The sequence below is a fragment of the Lagenorhynchus albirostris genome, chromosome 7, assembly GCF_949774975.1.
Source record: "Lagenorhynchus albirostris chromosome 7, mLagAlb1.1, whole genome shotgun sequence".
NCBI classification, from domain to species: domain Eukaryota; kingdom Metazoa; phylum Chordata; class Mammalia; order Artiodactyla; family Delphinidae; genus Lagenorhynchus; species Lagenorhynchus albirostris.
In genome coordinates this window covers 42,543,752-42,553,181 of record NC_083101.1, presented here as the reverse complement: position 1 = coordinate 42,553,181, position 9,430 = coordinate 42,543,752, and the positions used below count along the sequence as shown (strand labels likewise).

The window sequence follows — 9,430 nt, the reverse complement described above, 5'->3', positions numbered from 1 at the left end:
CCAGGTAGATTGGATTTCTATCTCTTGCAACCCAAAGAATCATGGCTAATGTATCTTACCCATGAAAAAGTAAAAGGTGGGTATTAGTGGGTAGGAAAAATTGAATACCTTGAATTCTATTAATAATTATTTTATAGCACCCTAATATTTCAATGCTTACTTTATTACCTTCTGTAAGAAAGACTAATGGTAGATGGCTGTCAAATTCTGCCTACTTTGTCACAAGAATAAGCTGAACATAGACCAGGAAGTCATCAATATAAGTGAGCAAATAGGTCTTTTCAGAGTTGGCATGGGGATTGTGTTTTGGTTTGACTTTCTACCAACTTTCCTTTCTTGATTACTACTACTTAAGAATCTGTGGTCAGATAGGTTTTTTAAAAATGCATGTGTCAGTTAATTTTTAGGTGTGGCAAATTTACAGAATTTTCTGAATATGTAGAAGAATTAAACATCACCTGAACCAGTTCTTATAACAAGCTGTCTCTCTTTAATATGGTGTCAGTTGATTTTTTTTATTTCAATTAAGGTTTTATTAAAGTTGTTTCTGAAGATTATATTTCATCCTTAGTCTTCCTTATCTGATTTTGCTTTAGTGTTTAAGAACCTTTCTTCACTTATTAAATCCTTTGCCATGAAAGAGCACCACATAACTTATATCAGTATCAAACTGAATAATTCCTTTATGGAAGTGAGGAAAATCCACAAAAGATTCATAAAATCCAAGCACTAAAGCACCAAGACCCCTCTTCAGATGAGCCGAAGCTTCCTTACACATGTCATCTGCAAGCCAATGATGTCTTTTTACATTACCATCAAGATGAAAATAATTAAGAACACTGAAACAATTTTCTTATTTCTCCAGTCTAAAAATGTAGATTTCCTCGTTATGGTTAAAACAGACAAACACGAAAAACAGAAGCTGAAAGGAAAATAAGTTCACTGTGATTGATTAGCTTACAATTTTTTTTTATAGTCAAGCACCGCTTAACCAGTCTTTCCCTTCCCCTAGACTTTAGGCAACTATAAAAACATACGAAAAACAATGTGTATAATAAAAGGCGATAAAAACAAATATTTGAGGGCCTACTGTAATAGGTAACTTGCACATTTCATTTAATCCTCACAATATTTTGAAATTATAACCATTTTACAAACGTGGAAGCAGGCTCGGAAGAGTGAAGTGACTAGGCTGGGAATTATGTTCAGGGTGATGCCTACTAAGCGTATGGTCTATTATGCTGCGCTGGCTCCTGAAAGCCCTTCAACTTTTTGAGATTCTCACTGTTATAGCGCCGTCTTCTATATTTATACTTTTAAGTCTGCAAAACTACTGAATAATAGAAGAATCTAAAATTATTCTCAGTCTACTTGTTAAAACAGGAGGTTGCAAGGAATATTTAAAAACTCTTCAAGTAATCAGAACATTCCACACCTAAAATTATGGTTATTCTAGTTTACTGGTAATGATAGCTAGTGATCCAAGAATACACAGTAAATCATAATTGGCTCATTTTCTTTTCGTCACTGTTTGTCAATCTCAAAGGAATGAAGGCCAAAAAAGACAAATTCTTTTTTTTTTTTATAAATGATACTTAGAGACTGAGTATTTATTTATTTATTTATTAGAAGATGTTGGGGGTAGGAGTTTATTAATTAATTTATTTTTGCTGTGTTGGGTCTTCGTTTCTGTGCGAGGGCTTTCTCTAGTTGCGGCAAGCGGGGGCCACTCTTCATCGCGGTGCGCGGGCCTCTCACTATCGCGGCCTCTCTTGTTGCGGAGCACAGGCTCCAGACGCACAGGCTCAGTAGTTGTGGCTCACGGGCCTAGTTGCTCCACGGCATGTGGGATCCTCCCAGACCAGGGCTCGAACCTGTGTCCCCTGCATTAGCAGGCAGATTCTCAACCGCTGCGCCACCAGGGAAGCCCCAAGACAAATTCTTATTGTGAAATCTGACTGCTCATTATACTTACAGTGTGAACTTAGTGGAATGTCAAAAGAGGTTCTGGTTTTAAAATCTCACCATCAGTCTTTTGCTTGCATCTTAGAAGCATGTTATTTGGTTTTTTTAAGTGTCTAAATCTGGTGGAGGTGGTAGGACCCATTGGGGGATGGCTTTGCTGATACATGTTTGTGTAGTATGCTAGAACTATCTATGACATCTAAGAGGATAACTTTCACCATCCCACAGAATGGGGTCATAGAGTTCTGGTAGAAATGGATTTATTTTATGGGTAAGTAACTTAAACCTAAACCTGGGCAATCTGGACACCTAACAACATTCAAATGTCTGCTGGGGAAATATTTGCATGTTTTTTATAGAACTGTTGAATCTTAAATGACTGAAGTTAATAGACAGTTGTTTCTTACTTAAGTTCTCACTGAAATTGAGTTTGCTAGTTTTAGAGTTTTTTTTTTCCTTTGAGTCCAGTCCTAAAAAGACTATGTTTTCATACTTTAGAAGAAGCTGAAAGGGTGAGATTAGATCATCATTAAGGCTGCTTCTAACATTAAAATATCCGTATGACCTCCTTTCTAATGTCCAATTGATTGATATATAATTCATTCACTAACTCATTTATTGAATAAATTTTTTACAGAACACTATCTATAAGCAAGACTGAAATAAAAAATATACACATAGGCTCATTAACTCTAGGAGGTCAATACATAAAAGGGGAGCTAGATCTTTACACATGTGACATAAGACAGACACAAAAACTGGGAAATAAAGCTTGTCAATGTAAGAGAGGTAGTGAATTGTGAGTACCCCACCCCACCCCCCAAAACACCCCGAAACCCAGCATAACTAATGAGGAATCATGGGAACCTAACTTTTTTTGTCCTGACCACCTCCCCACATAATCTAATAAAGGATCATAAGGTTAATCTGACAAAGTGGCAGAGGATTTAAGGGCTGGTGGAAAGAGAAGTTGTGGGTAAATTACCTATATAGACCAAGTTAGGTCATTAGCTGTTGGTGATGCCTCAATTTCCCTGAAATGATTATATACTAGGAAGGCTGAAAATAATTTGAAGATAATTCAACAAAGAAAGCACAGGGTTTCTTGGCCATACTTGCTTGAAAGGGACCTGATATCTTGATTTCTTGCTAGTCCCTGCCTTCCAAGCCTTGCCTTGTAGATGGGATTTGAAAAGGGATAATGAGTGTGAATATGAAGTCTATCTGGCAGGAACTACAAGGACAAAAGAAAAATAAAATAAAAATGGGAAGTCTGAAAATCTATGTGCATAAAAATCAACCCAAATGATTTAAATGCATACAACTATAAAGCTTTATCATTTAAGTTCCCAAATGTTAAACCAATCCCTGCCATCTCCTTTTCCCACGAATACAAGATTCTATACAATTCCTATTATAGGGGTCATTAGTAATGAACATTTAGTTAAAAATAAACATATACTCATTTCCACCTTTAAGAAAGATTTTGGATTGAAAGTCATCAGAGTACCAATTTAAAACTAATTTTCTTAAACATATTTTGGTAAGACCACAGGAACACTTGTCACATTGTTCAAATGCCCAATGGCAAGACTGCTGATGAGACCAAACAGGTCACATGAAATCAACAGAGTATCTTAGAAATAAAGCCAATATGACTAAATCCAAGACAGATCACATGAAGTACCGCATGTACAATACGAACCTAGTTTAATATATAAAGGAATCACAGGTGACTGCACTCTGGGAGAACATTCAGTTCCTCTGGGCCCATTCATAGTCTTCTCTGAGACCCTACCACCACTTCCACCTGGGCGAGTCTAATGGCGCAGCCATGAAGCTTGTAGCCATCCTGCCTTACTGATGCCACAGTGCCAGGCTGTACCCCAACACCAGCTGGTACATGACAGATGAGTTCATGCTCATGAGGGTCATAATTGTCACCAATGGGTGTCAGCTTCTCCAGGCCATGTTTGGCAAACACACTTTTCAGCTTTGTTTCTAAAAATGACAAGCCTCAGAAGATCTTCTCCAGAGTGAGCGTCTGGTCCCCAGGCTCTGTTTCTTCAGAAATACACTCTGTAGTCTTCTCCAAAATGTCTGCCACCTCCACCAAATCCTTACAGAAACTCTGAATTCCAAATATCTTGGCATCTTCTACACATCTCTGGGTTCGCCTTCTTATGTTTTCACCATCAGTTACAGCTCTCTGGTATCTCACTGTGAAACCCTGTACTTCCTTCTCCAGTCTAACAGCTTTTAGCTTTCAGGCTCGTTCTGCAAGAGAGGGCCCAAGTTCATCAGGAGGGTCCTCAGAATTGCAGTCTCCACCCGCGGTCCTCTGGGTGACAGTGCTGAAAGGATGCAGCCATCCCCTGCCATCTGACGTGGCACTCGAGGCCAGGAGAGGCTGCATCCACCGCTGGGCAGCCCACAGGGACCTGGTGGCCGTGTTCCCCAACTCGGCTGACCTGTCAGTTGATTATTCAAAGCCAACTTGTCAGAAAAATCTGTACTTGTATCAAGATTACATCCTTGGACCCGAAGAAATACAAACAATAAGGCCACAATAATGCTAATAAGGCCACCTGAAGTAGTAGTGGTCAAACTGAATCCTTAACTGATAATGCACTGGCGCTGGAGAATCTAGAGAGCAAAGGAATCCTGGTAAATGACTACGTAAACTAAAGGACTTCTCTTCAGCCCGCGTGTTGTTTGTTTCTGTTTGGATGATTTATTTAAGAGTGACATGGTTTCCCTCTGGCCATCGTCTTTATTTTCTTCGGCTCTTTAATCATTATGTGTGCCGTGCACCGCCTAGGACCCTGACGTCATTAAGTGCCTTATAAGCAACTAGTTCCGAATGACCTGCTTGCCAGTGCAAACATGTCTGACAGGTTTAGTGACAACCCAACTCGCATATAAGGGGCTGAACCAGCCAGGCACAGGCTCTTCTCCACTGGTACACACACAACCAAGTCCAGGGTTATTTCGGAATTGAAATCCTGACTTGGGCGGCAAGGCTGTCTTCCAAACTCCCCTGACAAATGCGGTCAGTCAATTCTATGCCTTCTTCCCTTCTTGCACAGATGTTTATTGGGGTCTACAGCTGGGATCATAGAAATGAGTAAGACTCATTCTCTTTCTTGAGGAACTTCTAGTCTGCAGGGAGACAGGTCTATTGCTATATTTACGACATACCCTAAAAGTACTTAGATGTGGACCACAGGCTTCAGGATCACAAAAGAGGGGAGCTCTTTAGGATAGAGAATACTTTCTCTGTTACAAATATTTTCTTAATGAGTACCCTAGTGTTTACCTCCCTTTCTTGGACATAGTCCTAACTCAGGATACTTCTAAATAAAACTAAAAATTATTTTCTACTAATAAGGACCTACTGTGTAGCACAGGGAACTCTACTCAATACTCTGTAATGGCCTATATGGGAAAAGAATCTTTAAAAAGAGTGGATATGTGTATATGTACAACAGATCCACTTTGCTGTACACCTGAAACTAACACAACATTGTAAATCAACTATACTCCAAAAACTTTTTTTTCAATTAATTTATAGCTCTATGTGCTATATAACTTTAATATGACTAAAATTTTCCCTACTTTCCATTTGGAAATTGTTGTAATGTAGAAAAAATTTGAAAGAGTTCTATAATGAACCCCTGTAAATGCTTCATCGAGATTCACCCATTGTGAACATTTCCCCCATGTTTGTTTTATTTCTCTCAGTCTCTCAAAATATATATTTGCTAAACTGCTTGAGAATAAGTTGCAGTTATCATGGTACTTCTTCCCTAAAGAATTCAACCAATGTTGCCTGAGCATTAGGACATTTTCCTACAAAAACCCTATATGATTATCACACCTAAGAAATTTAACAATGCCGTAATATAATTTAATGTACAATACACATTCAATTTTACCCAGTTGCCTCAAATATATATTTTATAGCTTTAAATATATATATATTTATAGCTTTTAAAAAATATCTAAGATATAATCAAGGCTTATGCACTGCCGTTGGTTTTTATCTTCTCAGTCTCTAATCTAGAGCCATCCTCCCGCCTTTTGTTGTTTTTCACGCTATTGAATTTTTGACAAGTTCAGGTCACTTGTAGAATATCCCACAGCTTCGATTTATCTGAGGTCCTTCATTATTTGATTCTAGTTTAAAAATGTTGGCAAGAACGCTACAGGTCATTTGCGTAGTTCTTATTTCATTATATTAGCAGGTATGCAGTGGGAATACGATTTAAATTTTAAACTCATACAGTTAAAACAAACCAAAAACAGAAAAACAGTTGATTTCTTTTCTGATTGATGAGAAGATCCTGTGATTTAAGGCCTTACAATTAAAAGTGTGGTCAGCAGGCTTTCTTAGAAATTAGAAGCCCCAGGCCCCTCCCCAGATCTATTGAATCAAAATTTGCATTTTAACAAGATCCCCAGGTGATTCATATGCACGTTAAAGTTTGAGAAGGACCAATTTAAGATATTAACTAGAGGGCGGGCATCTGGCATACTGGCTTTATCCAAAGCAAAGGTTTATTTGTTGCAGGCACTCTTAGGACATAATATCCATTTCTTCTTTTTTCTGACTAACAGGAAGAAATTGTACCTAGCTAAAAAGCTACATTTTTAATCTGTCTTGAAGTTAGAAGTTGCCATGTGACACAGTTCTGGCCAATGAGAGGGAAATGAAATTCCCGGCGGGGGTGGGGGGGGAAGGTTTTAGAAAACAGCTTGGATTCACCTGGCACGCACATTTCGTCCTTCCCCTTCTTTCTTCCCGGTTCGGGGATAGGAAAGTAGAGGTGGAGATGCTATTGGTGACCCTGAAACTTCAAACCGCAGGCTAAGGATGACTGCGTGGCAAGAGCCTTGAGGAGCCCTGGTCTGCCTACCTCCGTACCTCTTTCATGCAGGTAAAATGAAGCCTCTGGTTTAAGTCACTGTTTAATTGAATTTCCTGTTAATCATAGTCAAACTGAATCCCTAACTGATAATGCTGTTTGAAGAATTTCCTTTTTTTATAAATTTATTTATTTTTGGCCGCGTTGGGTCTTTGCTGCTGCGCGTGGACTCTGCCTAACTGCGGCAGCGGGGGCCACTCTTCATAGCGGTTCGTGGGCTTCTCATTGCGGTGGCTTCTCTTGTTGCGGAGCACGGACTCTGGGCCCGCGGGCCCTAGAGCGCAGGCTCAGTAGTTGTGGCGCACGGGCTTAGTTGTTCTGTGGCATGTGGGACCTTCCCGGACTAGGGCTCAAACCCGTGTCCCCTGCGTTGGCAGGCGGATTCTTAACCGCTGCGCCACCAGGGATGCCCTGAAGAATTTCTTGATGGGAGATTCTGAGGAACCGCTGGTGGGTAGAGTCGCAGAGAGGTGGATTCTTTCTCGTTTTTTTGCTTTGTTTATGGTTTTGTCCATTAAGAGAGACTGAAATGTGCAATGTATTCCCTTCCCGTTTGTGAAGGAACACCTAGGCCTCCTTTAGAGGACTGTCATTAGGGAGGCAGATTTCTGCTGCAAGAGCATTTTCATTGAAATTTTGGTTCCACAGATAGGCAGTAATACACACATTTTACTGCATGTGAAGACTGTCTGCTACTAACAGAAAAGGTATGAACCAAGGACTTGCCTTGCCCTGTGTTACAAAAGTTTTTCCTCCTCATGGGACGGTAATTCTAGTCCCCTTTGGTGACTCACTATCTCTGTTAATTTCCTTCGACTTTACCGTGGAAAAGGAAATGTATGCGTGTGTATGTGTGTGCATGTGTTCATTATGGCGTATGCCTCTCCAAATTGTTATGCATCTCGTTCCAAAAATAATTTGAAATAGTTTACATCTCAGCTTTCATTACCATTTAGGACTGACCTTTGCCCAGAAGAATATTTAATCTCTAGTACTTGGCTTCTTCTACGCCAGGTATAATTCATTCCTGCTTGGATGTAACGAGTTCTCACTCCATCTTTGAACCCCCTCCCCCACTCCATAATTGCACTCAGTAGAAGAGTTAAATATTTGTTGAATGAATCTATTTGTTCAACATTTATTAAGCAGTCTATTTGCAAGGACTGCATCTGGCCACAGAGGTTGGCAAACTTTTCTATAAAGGGCCAGATAGTAAATATTTTGGCTTCATGAGTCAAGAGACAAAAGTGAGCATATTACCAAGGTCATATTACCTTTATTTGACCATTTAAAATGTAACCATTTAAAAATGTAAAAACTACCTTTACGCCGTATACAAAACATAAATCAAAGACTTAAATGTAAGAGCTAAAACTATAATATTTTTATGTGACTGATGCCCTACGTACCGTGCTAACAAGCCACCTTAAAAAGAAAACATAGGTGTACCACTTTATGACTGTGGATTAAGCAATGGTCTTTTAGATATAATACCAAAAAGCAAGAACAACAGAAGAAAAAAATGGATGACTTAGATTTCACCAAAATTAAAAATTTTTATGCATCAAAGGAGATTATGAAGAAAGTAAAAAGGCAGTCTATGGAGTGGAAGAAAGTGTTTGCAAAGCATATGTCTGATAAGTGTTTAATACCCAGAATATATAAAGAACTCCTGCAAGTCAACAGAAAAAGGCAAATAACCCAATTAGGATTTTTAAATGGGAAAAGGACTTGAGTAGACATTTCTCCAAAGAAGACATACAAAAGTTTGAAAAGATGCCCAACATCATTAGTCATTAGGAAAATGCAAATCAAAACCATAATGAGCTACCACTTCACATCTACTAAGCTAGGTATAATTTTTTAAGGGAATATAAGTGTTGGCAAGGACGTGGAGAAATTGGAACCCTCATGCCTTGCCGGTAGACTGTAAAATGGAGCAACCTCTGTGGAAGACAGATTAGCGATTCCTCAAAAAGTGAAACAAAGAATTGCCTTACGATCCAGCAATTTCAGTCCTATGACCCAAGATTCCTAACTGACATGTAAACATTTTCCAAAGCCATTTCAGGTTCATTCATCTCCTTTGATTCTTCTAACACCTGAGGTTTGGTGGCAGAGTGAGGGCTGGAACCAATCTCCCGCATCCCTACTAGGCACTCTTGTCGTGTTGTCCAGCCTCATGAAGGGGGCCGCTCAGTACACAGTAGGCTTTGCTATGGGAACAACTGTGTCGGGCCTTGGCTAAAGTCAAGGACACTCTCAGCGCTGGAAGGAGTTTCTTCATGATACAGCCAAATGCCGAGGACCGGATCCAGAGAAAATAAATGAACAGGAAAGGCTGTTATGCATTAATGTGATCAAACTACATGATTTATTTGCTTAATGTTTGCTGGAAAAGAATATGGCATTTAACCATTCCCTTCTACTCAGAACTTACGTGGATCCTTTTAAAGTCAACCAATGAGATAATTTAACAAAGAAGTCTTTTTATTTCTACTTGCTACTATTCATGTAAAAATGAATCAAGAAGAAGC

At 39.2% G+C, this 9,430-nt stretch overlaps 1 pseudogene; it reads right to left on the bottom strand.

Annotated features, from left to right (window-relative positions):
• Positions 1-3,739: 3,739 nt before the first annotated feature.
• On the bottom strand, positions 3,740-9,040 carry LOC132523085 (grpE protein homolog 2, mitochondrial-like; annotated as a pseudogene).
• Between the last annotated feature and the right edge of the window lie 390 nt (positions 9,041-9,430).